Source organism: Syngnathus leptorhynchus, unplaced genomic scaffold, assembly GCF_054491065.1.
Source record: "Syngnathus leptorhynchus isolate UIUO unplaced genomic scaffold, UIUO_Slep HiC_scaffold_309, whole genome shotgun sequence".
In the NCBI taxonomy this organism is placed as follows: Eukaryota; Metazoa; Chordata; class Actinopteri; order Syngnathiformes; family Syngnathidae; genus Syngnathus; species Syngnathus leptorhynchus.
In genome coordinates, this window is record NW_028232276.1 from 30,649 (window position 1) to 40,000 (window position 9,352).

The window sequence follows — 9,352 nt, forward strand, 5'->3', positions numbered from 1 at the left end:
GAACCGGGCTGGATAAAAAAAGAACCGGGCTGGATAAAAAAAAAGAACCGGGCGACCCGTTAAAATTGCTTAGCCGAGGTCCTGGAAGCCTAACACGGCGTGATCTTGTGCAAAAAGCCGCTCCCGAGCTCCAGCTGGAAGTGTAAAAAGAACCAGGCTGGATAAAAAAAAGAACCGGGCTGGATCAAAAAAGAACCGGGCGACCCGTTAAAATTGCTTAGCCGAGGTCCTGGAAGCCTAACACGGCGTGATCTTGTGCAAAAAGCCGCTCCCGAGCTCCAGCTGGAAGTGTAAAAAGAACCGGGCTGGATAAAAAAAGAACCGGGCTGGATAAAAAAAAGAACCGGGCGACCCGTTAAAATTGCTTAGCCGAGGTCCTGGAAGCCTAACACGGCGTGATCTTGTGCAAAAAGCCGCTCCCGAGCTCCAGCTGGAAGTGTAAAAAGAACCAGGCTGGATAAAAAAAAGAACCGGGCTGGATCAAAAAAGAACCGGGCGACCCGTTAAAATTGCTTAGCCGAGGTCCTGGAAGCCTAACACGGCGTGTTCTTGTGCAAAAAGCCGCTCCCGAGCTCCAGCTGGAAGTGTAAAAAGAACCGGGCTGGATAAAAAAAAGAACCGGGCTGGTTCAAAAAAGAACCGGGCAACCCGTTAAAATTGCTTAGCCGAGGTCCTGGAAGCCTAACACGGCGTGTTCTTGTGCAAAAAGCCGCTCCCGAGCTCCAGCTGGAAGTGTAAAAAGAACCAGGCTGGATAAAAAAAAGAACCGGGCTGGATCAAAAAAGAACCGGGCGACCCGTTAAAATTGCTTAGCCGAGGTCCTGGAAGCCTAACACGGCGTGTTCTTGTGCAAAAAGCCGCTCCCGAGCTCCAGCTGGAAGTGTAAAAAGAACCAGGCTGGATAAAAAAAAGAACCGGGCTGGATCAAAAAAGAACCGGGCGACCCGTTAAAATTGCTTAGCTGAGGTCCTGGAAGCCTAACACGGCGTGATCTTGTGCAAAAAGCCGCTCCCGAGCTCCAGCTGGAAGTGTAAAAAGAACCGGGCTGGATAAAAAAAAAGAACCGGGCTGGTTCAAAAAAGAACCGGGCAACCCGTTAAAATTGCTTAGCCGAGGTCCTGGAAGCCTAACCCGGCGTGATCTTGTGCAAAAAGCCGCTCCCGAGCTCCAGCTGGAAGTGTAAAAAGAACCGGGCTGGATAAAAAAAAAGAACCGGGCTGGTTCAAAAAAGAACCGGGCAACCCGTTAAAATTGCTTAGCCGAGGTCCTGGAAGCCTAACCCGGCGTGATCTTGCCCGAAAGTCGGCCTCTATACTTCCATTTTAGGTACCAGGGGCTATTAGTGTACTTGGTCCCACTAGTCAGTGTACTCATCCAGTTACCCCCCGTTTTCCAAAACACCATCGGCACGTATAAGGGGGGGACTCTTGAGAGAGATGAGGTATATGGCAGCGCAACACCAATCCGCTCCGCGCTGGTTCCCATGTCGGCTACGGATGAATAAAACCAGCCTGTCCCCCCTGGAGCTCACGAGACACGGAATTTTTTCTAAGTGCCAACGGCTCTTCCGAGCAAACGTGTCCGCTCCGGCTGGTTCCCCCGTCGGCCTCGAATGACGAAAAATGCCGGTCTCCGCCCGGAGCTCATGACAAACGAAAAATTTTCTAAGTGCCAACGGCACTAGCGAGCGAATGTGTCCGCTCGGCGCTGGTTCCCGGGTCGAACCCGGAAGACGAAAAACGCCGCTCTCCGCCCGGAGCTCATGACAAACGAAAAATTTTCTAAGTGCCAACGGCACTAGCGAGCGAATGTGTCCGCTCGGCGCTGGTTCCCGGGTCGAACCCGGAAGACGAAAAACGCCGCTCTCCGCCCGGAGCTCATGACAAACGAAAAATTTTCTAAGTGCCAACGGCACTAGCGAGCGAATGTGTCCGCTCGGCGCTGGTTCCCGGGTCGAACCCGGAAGACGAAAAACGCCGCTCTCCGCCCGGAGCTCATGACAAACGAAAAATTTTCTAAGTGCCAACGGCACTAGCGAGCGAATGTGTCCGCTCGGCGCTGGTTCCCGGGTCGAACCCGGAAGACGAAAAACGCCGCTCTCCGCCCGGAGCTCATTACAAACGAAAAATGTTCTAAGTGCCAACGGCACTAGCGAGCGAATGTGTCCGCTCGGCGCTGGTTCCCGGGTCGAACCCGGAAGACGAAAAACGCCGCTCTCCGCCCGGAGCTCATGACAAACGAAAAATTTTCTAAGTGCCAACGGCACTAGCGAGCGAATGTGTCCGCTCGGCGCTGGTTCCCGGGTCGAACCCGGAAGACGAAAAACGCCGCTCTCCGCCCGGAGCTCATGACAAACGAAAAATTTTCTAAGTGCCAACGGCACTAGCGAGCGAATGTGTCCGCTCGGCGCTGGTTCCCGGGTCGAACCCGGAAGACAAAAAACGCCGGTCTCCGCCCGGAGCTCATGACAAACGAAAAATTTTCTAAGTGCCAACGGCACTAGCGAGCGAATGTGTCCGCTCGGCGCTGGTTCCCGGGTCGAACCCGGAAGACGAAAAACGCCGCTCTCCGCCCGGAGCTCATGACAAACGAAAAATTTTCTAAGTGCCAACGGCACTTGCGAGCGAATGTGTCCGCTCGGCGCTGGTTCCCGGGTCGGACCCGGAAGACGAAAAACGCCGGTCTCCGCCCGGAGCTCATGACAAACGAAAAATTTTCTAAGTGCCAACGGCACTAGCGAGCGAATGTGTCCGCTCGGCGCTGGTTCCCGGGTCGGACCCGGAAGACGAAAAACGCCGGTCCTCGCCTGGAGGTCCCAGCAAAATCGGCGAAAAAACGACTAAGTGTCAACTTTCGAAAAAACGACTAAGTGCCCACGGCTCTGCGGGGCTTGTGAGTCCGCCCCGCGCCGGTTCGGTGGTCGGCCTCAAAAAGCAAAAAATCAGCCTCTCTCCCTGGAGCTCACCTCGAGGTACCAGGGGGTGAGGTACCCGGGCTAAGGTGCAGTACCTTTTTTGGTCTTCAGGTGCGCCAGAGTACAATGAAATGGTCCCAGTAGTCAGTGTACTCATCGACTTTCCCCCCGTTTTCCAAAGCACCTCGTTTACGAGTATGGAGGAGATGGTGCTGGTCTCCCCACGGCGTCGGACACGCCGTCCTCGACAGCACAAGGTCGGATAGAAGACCTGGAAACCGCCGTGGCACGCGCTGGAGGTGGGCACTTTGGCGAAAAAACGACTAAGTGTCAACTTTCGAAAAAACGACTAAGTGTCAACTTTCGAAAAAACGGCTAAGTGTCAACTTTCGAAAAAACGACTAAGTGTCACCTCTCTGAAAAAATGGCAAAGTGTCGCCTCTCTGAAATTTTTCTAAGTGCCCACGGCTCTGCGGGCTCGTGCATCCGAGCCGCGCCGGTTCTGCAACCGGCCTAGAATGACGAAAAATAACGGTCTCCTCCTGGAGCTCACAGCCAATTGTGGCGAAAAAGTGGCAAAGTGCCCACGGCCCTGCCGAGCTTTGGCGTCCGCTCAGCGCCGGTGCCGCAGTCGGCCTCGAATGACGAAAAATGACGGTCTCCTCCTGGAGCTCACAGCCAACTTGGCAAAAAGTTTCTAAGTGCCCACGGCCCTGCCGAGCTTTGGCGTCCGCCCAGCGCCGGTTCCGCAGTCGGCCTCGAATGACGAAAAATGACGGTCTCCTCCTGGAGCTCACAGCCAACTTGGCAAAAAGTTTCTAAGTGCCCACGGCCCTGCCGAGCTTTGGCGTCCGCCCAGCGCCGGTTCCGCAGTCGGCCTCGAATGACGAAAAATAACGGTCTCCTCCTGGAGCTCACAGCCAACTTGGCAAAAAGTTTCTAAGTGCCCACGGCCCTGCCGAGCTTTGGCGTCCGCTCAGCGCCGGTGCCGCAGTCGGCCTCGAATGACGAAAAATGACGGTCTCCTCCTGGAGCTCACAGCCAACTTGGCAAAAAGTTTCTAAGTGCCCACGGCCCTGCCGAGCTTTGGCGTCCGCCCAGCGCCGGTTCCGCAGTCGGCCTCGAATGACGAAAAATAACGGTCTCCTCCTGGAGCTCACAGCCAACTTGGCAAAAAGTTTCTAAGTGCCCACGGCCCTGCCGAGCTTTGGCGTCCGCCCAGCGCCGGTTCCGCAGTCGGCCTCGAATGACGAAAAATAACGGTCTCCTCCTGGAGCTCACAGCCAACTTGGCAAAAAGTTTCTAAGTGTCACATCTGTGAAAAAACGACTAAGTGTCAACTTTCGAAAAAACGGCTAAGTGTCAACTTTCGAAAAAACGGCAAAGTGTCACATCTCTGAAAAAACGGCTAAGTGTCGACTTTCGAAAAAACGGCTAAGTGTCAACTTTCGAAAAAACGGCAAAGTGTCACATCTCTGAAAAAACGGCTAAGTGTCACATCTCTGAAAAAACGGCTAAGTGTCACATCTCTGAAAAAACGGCTAAGTGTCGCCTCTCTGAAAAAACGGCAAAGTGTCAACTTTCGAAAAAACGACAGAGTGTCGCCTCTCTGAAAAAACGACTAAGTGTCGACTCTGAGAAAATGGCAAAGTGCCCACGGCTCTGCGGGCTCGTGCATCCGACCCGCGCCGGTTCCCCAGCCGGCCTGATATAAGGCAAAACCAGCCTCTCCGCCTGGAGCTCAGAGCCAACTTGGCGAATATTTTCTAAGTGCCCACGGCTCTGCGTGGCTACGGCGTCTGCCCAGCGCCGGTTCCTGGGTCGAACCCCGAGGACGAGGAATGCCGGTCTCCGCCTGGAGGTCCCAGCTTAATCGGCGAAAATTTTCTAAGTGCCCACGGCTCTGCCGGGCTCGTGCATCCGACCCGCGCCGGTTCCCCAGCCGGCCTGAAATAAGGCAAAACCAGGCTCTCCCCCTGGAGCTCAGAGCCAATTGTGGCGAAAAAACGACTAAGTGTCAACTTTCGAAAAAACGACTAAGTGTCAACTTTCCAAAAAAACGGCTAAGTGTCGACTTTCGAAAAAACGGCTAAGTGTCAACTTTCGAAAAAACGACTAAGTGTCGCCTCTGAAAAAACGACTAAGTGTCGCCTCTCTGAAAAAACGACTAAGTGCCCACGGCTCTGCGGGGCTTGTGAGTCCGCCCCGCGCCGGTTCGGCGGTCGGCCTCAAAAAGCGAAAAATCAGCCTCTCTCCCTGGAGCTCACCAAAAATTTGTCGAAATTTTTCTAAGTTCTCCTCGAGGTACCAGGGGGTGAGGTACCCGGGCTAAGGTGCAGTACCTTTTTTGGTCTTCAGGTGCGCCAGAGTACAATGAAATGGTCCCAGTAGTCAGTGTACTCATCGACTTTCCCCCCGTTTTCCAAAGCACCCCGTTTACGAATATGGAGGAGATGGTGCTGGTCTCCCCACGGCGTCGGACACGCCGTCCTCGACAGCACAAGGTCGGATAGAAGACCTGAAAAGCGCCGTGGCACGCGCTGGAGGTGTCACTGTGGCGAAAAAGTGACTAAGTGTCAACTTTCGAAAAAACGGCTAAGTGTCAACTTTCGAAAAAACGGCTAAGTGTCAACTTTCGAAAAAACGGCTAAGTGTCACCTCTCTGAAAAAACGGCAAAGTGTCAACTTTCGAAAAAACGACTAAGTGTCAACTTTCGAAAAAACGACTAAGTGTCACCTCTCTGAAAAAATGGCAAAGTGTCAACTGCGAATGTGGTGGTGCATGGAAGGAAGTGGAGGACGGCCGCCTCCTTAAACACAGGCCGGAGAGGAGCGTCAGGGCCAGGCTCCTCAAACATGGACCGAGTGTCGCCCTTAACACAGACCAAGGGGAGGACGGCCGCCTCCTTAAACACAGGCCGGAGAGGAGCGTCAGGGCCAGGCTCCTCAAACATGGACCGAGTGTCGCCCTTAACACAGACCAAGGGGAGGACGGCCGCCTCCTTAAACACAGGCCGGAGAGGAGCGTCAGGGCCAGGCTCCTCAAACATGGACCGAGTGTCGCCCTTAACACAGACCAAGGGGAGGACGGCCGCCTCCTTAAACACAGGCCGGAGAGGAGCGTCAGGGCCAGGCTCCTCAAACATGGACCGAGTGTCGCCCTTAACACGGACCAAGGGGAGGACGGCCGCCTCCTTAAACACAGGCCGGAGAGGAGCGTCAGGGCCAGGCTCCTCAAACATGGACCGAGTGTCGCCCTTAACACGGACCAAGGGGAGGACGGCCGCCTCCTTAAACACAGGCCGGAGAGGAGCGTCAGGGCCAGGCTCCTCAAACATGGACCGAGTGTCGCCCTTAACACAGACCAAGGGGAGGACGGCCGCCTCCTTAAACACAGGCCGGAGAGGAGCGTCAGGGCCAGGCTCCTCAAACATGGACCGAGTGTCGCCCTTAACACGGACCAAGGGGAGGACGGCCGCCTCCTTAAACACAGGCCGGAGAGGAGCGTCAGGGCCAGGCTCCTCAAACATGGACCGAGTGTCGCCCTTAACACGGACCAAGGGGAGGACGGCCGCCTCCTTAAACACAGGCCGGAGAGGAGCGTCAGGGCCAGGCTCCTCAAACATGGACAGAGTGTCGCCCTTAACACAGACCAAGCGGAGGACGGCCGCCTCCCTAAATACAGGCCGAACCGGAGCGCGAGTGTCGCTCCTTAAACACGGACCGAGTGGAGGACGGCCGCCTCCTTAAACACAGGCCGAACAAAATGACACAAAGTGTCAACTGCGAATGTTGTCCATCCAAGGAAGGAGCGTGATGCCCGGCCGGCTCCTTAAACACAGGCCGAGAGTCGCCCCGGACGGTCCGCCTCGCGGCGCCCGTCTGCTCGGATAAAATGACACAAAGTGTCAACTACGAATGTTGTCCATCCAAGGAGGGAGCGTGATGCCCGGCCGGCTCCGAAAACACAGGCCGAGAGTCGCCCCGGACGGTCCGCCTCGCGGCGCCCGTCTGCTCGGATAAAATGACACAAAGTGTCAACTGCGAATGTTGTCCATCCAAGGAAGGAGCGTGATGCCCGGCCGGCTCCTTAAACACAGGCCGAGAGTCGCCCCGGACGGTCCGCCTCGCGGCGCCCGTCTGCTCGGATAAAATGACACAAAGTGTCAACTACGAATGTTGTCCATCCAAGGAGGGAGCGTGATGCCCGGCCGGCTCCGAAAACACAGGCCGAGAGTCGCCCCGGACGGTCCGCCTCGCGGCGCCCGTCTGCTCGGATAAAATGACACAAAGTGTCAACTGCGAATGTTGTCCATCCAAGGAAGGAGCGTGATGCCCGGCCGGCTCCTTAAACACAGGCCGAGAGTCGCCCCGGACGGTCCGCCTCGCGGCGCCCGCCCGCTCGGATAAAATGACACAAAGTGTCAACTACGAATGTTGTCCATCCAAGGAGGGAGCGTGAGGCCCGGCCGGCTCCGAAAACACAGGCCGAGAGTCGCCCCGGACGGTCCGCCTCTCGAGGCGCCCGCCCGCTCGGATAAAATGACACAAAGTGTCAACTACGAATGTTGTCCATCCAAGGAGGGAGCGTGATGCCCGGCCGGCTCCGAAAACACAGGCCGAGAGTCGCCCCGGACGGTCCGCCTCGCGGCGCCCGTCTGCTCGGATAAAATGACACAAAGTGTCAACTACGAATGTTGTCCATCCAAGGAGGGAGCGTGAGGCCCGGCCGGCTCCGAAAACACAGGCCGAGAGTCGCCCCGGACGGTCCGCCTCTCGAGGCGCCCGCCCGCTCGGATAAAATGACACAAAGTGTCAACTACGAATGTTGTCCATCCAAGGAGGGAGCGTGATGCCCGGCCGGCTCCGAAAACACAGGCCGAGAGTCGCCCCGGACGGTCCGCCTCGCGGCGCCCGCCCGCTCGGATAAAATGACACAAAGTGTCAACTACGAATGTTGTCCATCCAAGGAGGGAGCGTGAGGCCCGGCCGGCTCCGAAAACACAGGCCGAGAGTCGCCCCGGACGGTCCGCCTCTCGAGGCGCCCGCCCGCTCGGATAAAATGACACAAAGTGTCAACTACGAATGTTGTCCATCCAAGGAGGGAGCGTGATGCCCGGCCGGCTCCGAAAACACAGGCCGAGATTCGACCCCGGACGGGCCGTCTTCTCCCGGCGCCCGCCCGCGTACGCCCCCCATCCCCGGTCGCCCGTCTGCTCCCGGCGGGCCTCCGAGTACCCCCTCACCCAACTGACCGACTGGCACTCATGACCCGCCTTGGTAGGGCCCCCATCGGCCTCGGCTCGTCCGACGTCGGGTGGACGGTTCCTACCCACTGCGGGTCGCACTCTAGCGCCCCGGCCGCCGCGTGAGCGTGCGCTCCCCGCGCCGCCCCGCAGGCCCCGGCGCGACCGTACTGCGGCGAGACCGAGACGACCCGGTTTGGCATCCATCCCACCTAGCCACGATCCACGGAGGCCGAGCGAGCGGCTGAGTGTCGGGCGCCGCGCGTGCGAGCGTCCGCCGGCCGCGCCGGTCCTTCCGCGAATGTCGTTTCTCAAACCCTCCGGCTTGATAGCGGCGGCACCACGGGAAGCCGTCCACACACACCGTCCGACCTCTATCCGAAAAGCCTTCCCGACCAACCGCGGTCGCGGGGGCGTCTGTCGCTCCGCATCGGGGGGGCGTATGGCTTCCGCGCTACGCGCTGCGGGCTCGGGGGGGCCGCAACGGCTGAGTCTGACTCGGCCGGGGCGCAGCTTCCCTCCCGGCAGTCAGCAATAGTGCCGATCGCGCCTGCCACCAGCCCCCTCCCCGACGGGTTCGTCGGCGCCGGCTGGCCGCCGTCCGCCTTCGTTCCCCGAGGGTTCCCAACCAGCGCCGATCCAACTCCGCATCCTGGCCGCACGCAGTGCGTGCCTCGCGCGGGTAAGTCGCCGGCGCAGCGCCGCAGCTCCCGACCCCCGCGTACGGGAATAGTTGAGGGCCTCAGCGGGCCGCACCGACCGAGTCCGACTCGGGCCGGGGCGCAGATTCCCGCTTGGGTGACCGAACGTTCTCTGCTCGGGCCGGATGGCCGACGCCCGTCCCCCCCCGTCGTCCCCCACGGACCGCCTCCGAGGCCACTTCGCACGGCTCATCCTCGGCTCCCTACCAATGCTTAATCGATGGGGCCGCCCGGCCGGATTCGCGCCACCCTGTCCACCGCGAGTCTCCCCAGACTAACCCGAGTTACCGCCCAGCTCGCCTAACCTTGCACTCGCTCTGCCAAACGGTCGTGTAGTCGGCGGGCCGTCCTACGGGTCGCCCTCCCTCCCCAAACGCGCGGCGGGATAGCGGCAAGGCGGCGGCGGCGGCCAGCGGCGTCGGGGCGCTCGCACCGGAGAAGAGGCGTCTTACGAGGCCGGGCGCAGCTCCCTCTCGTTTACTTGCTGAGTA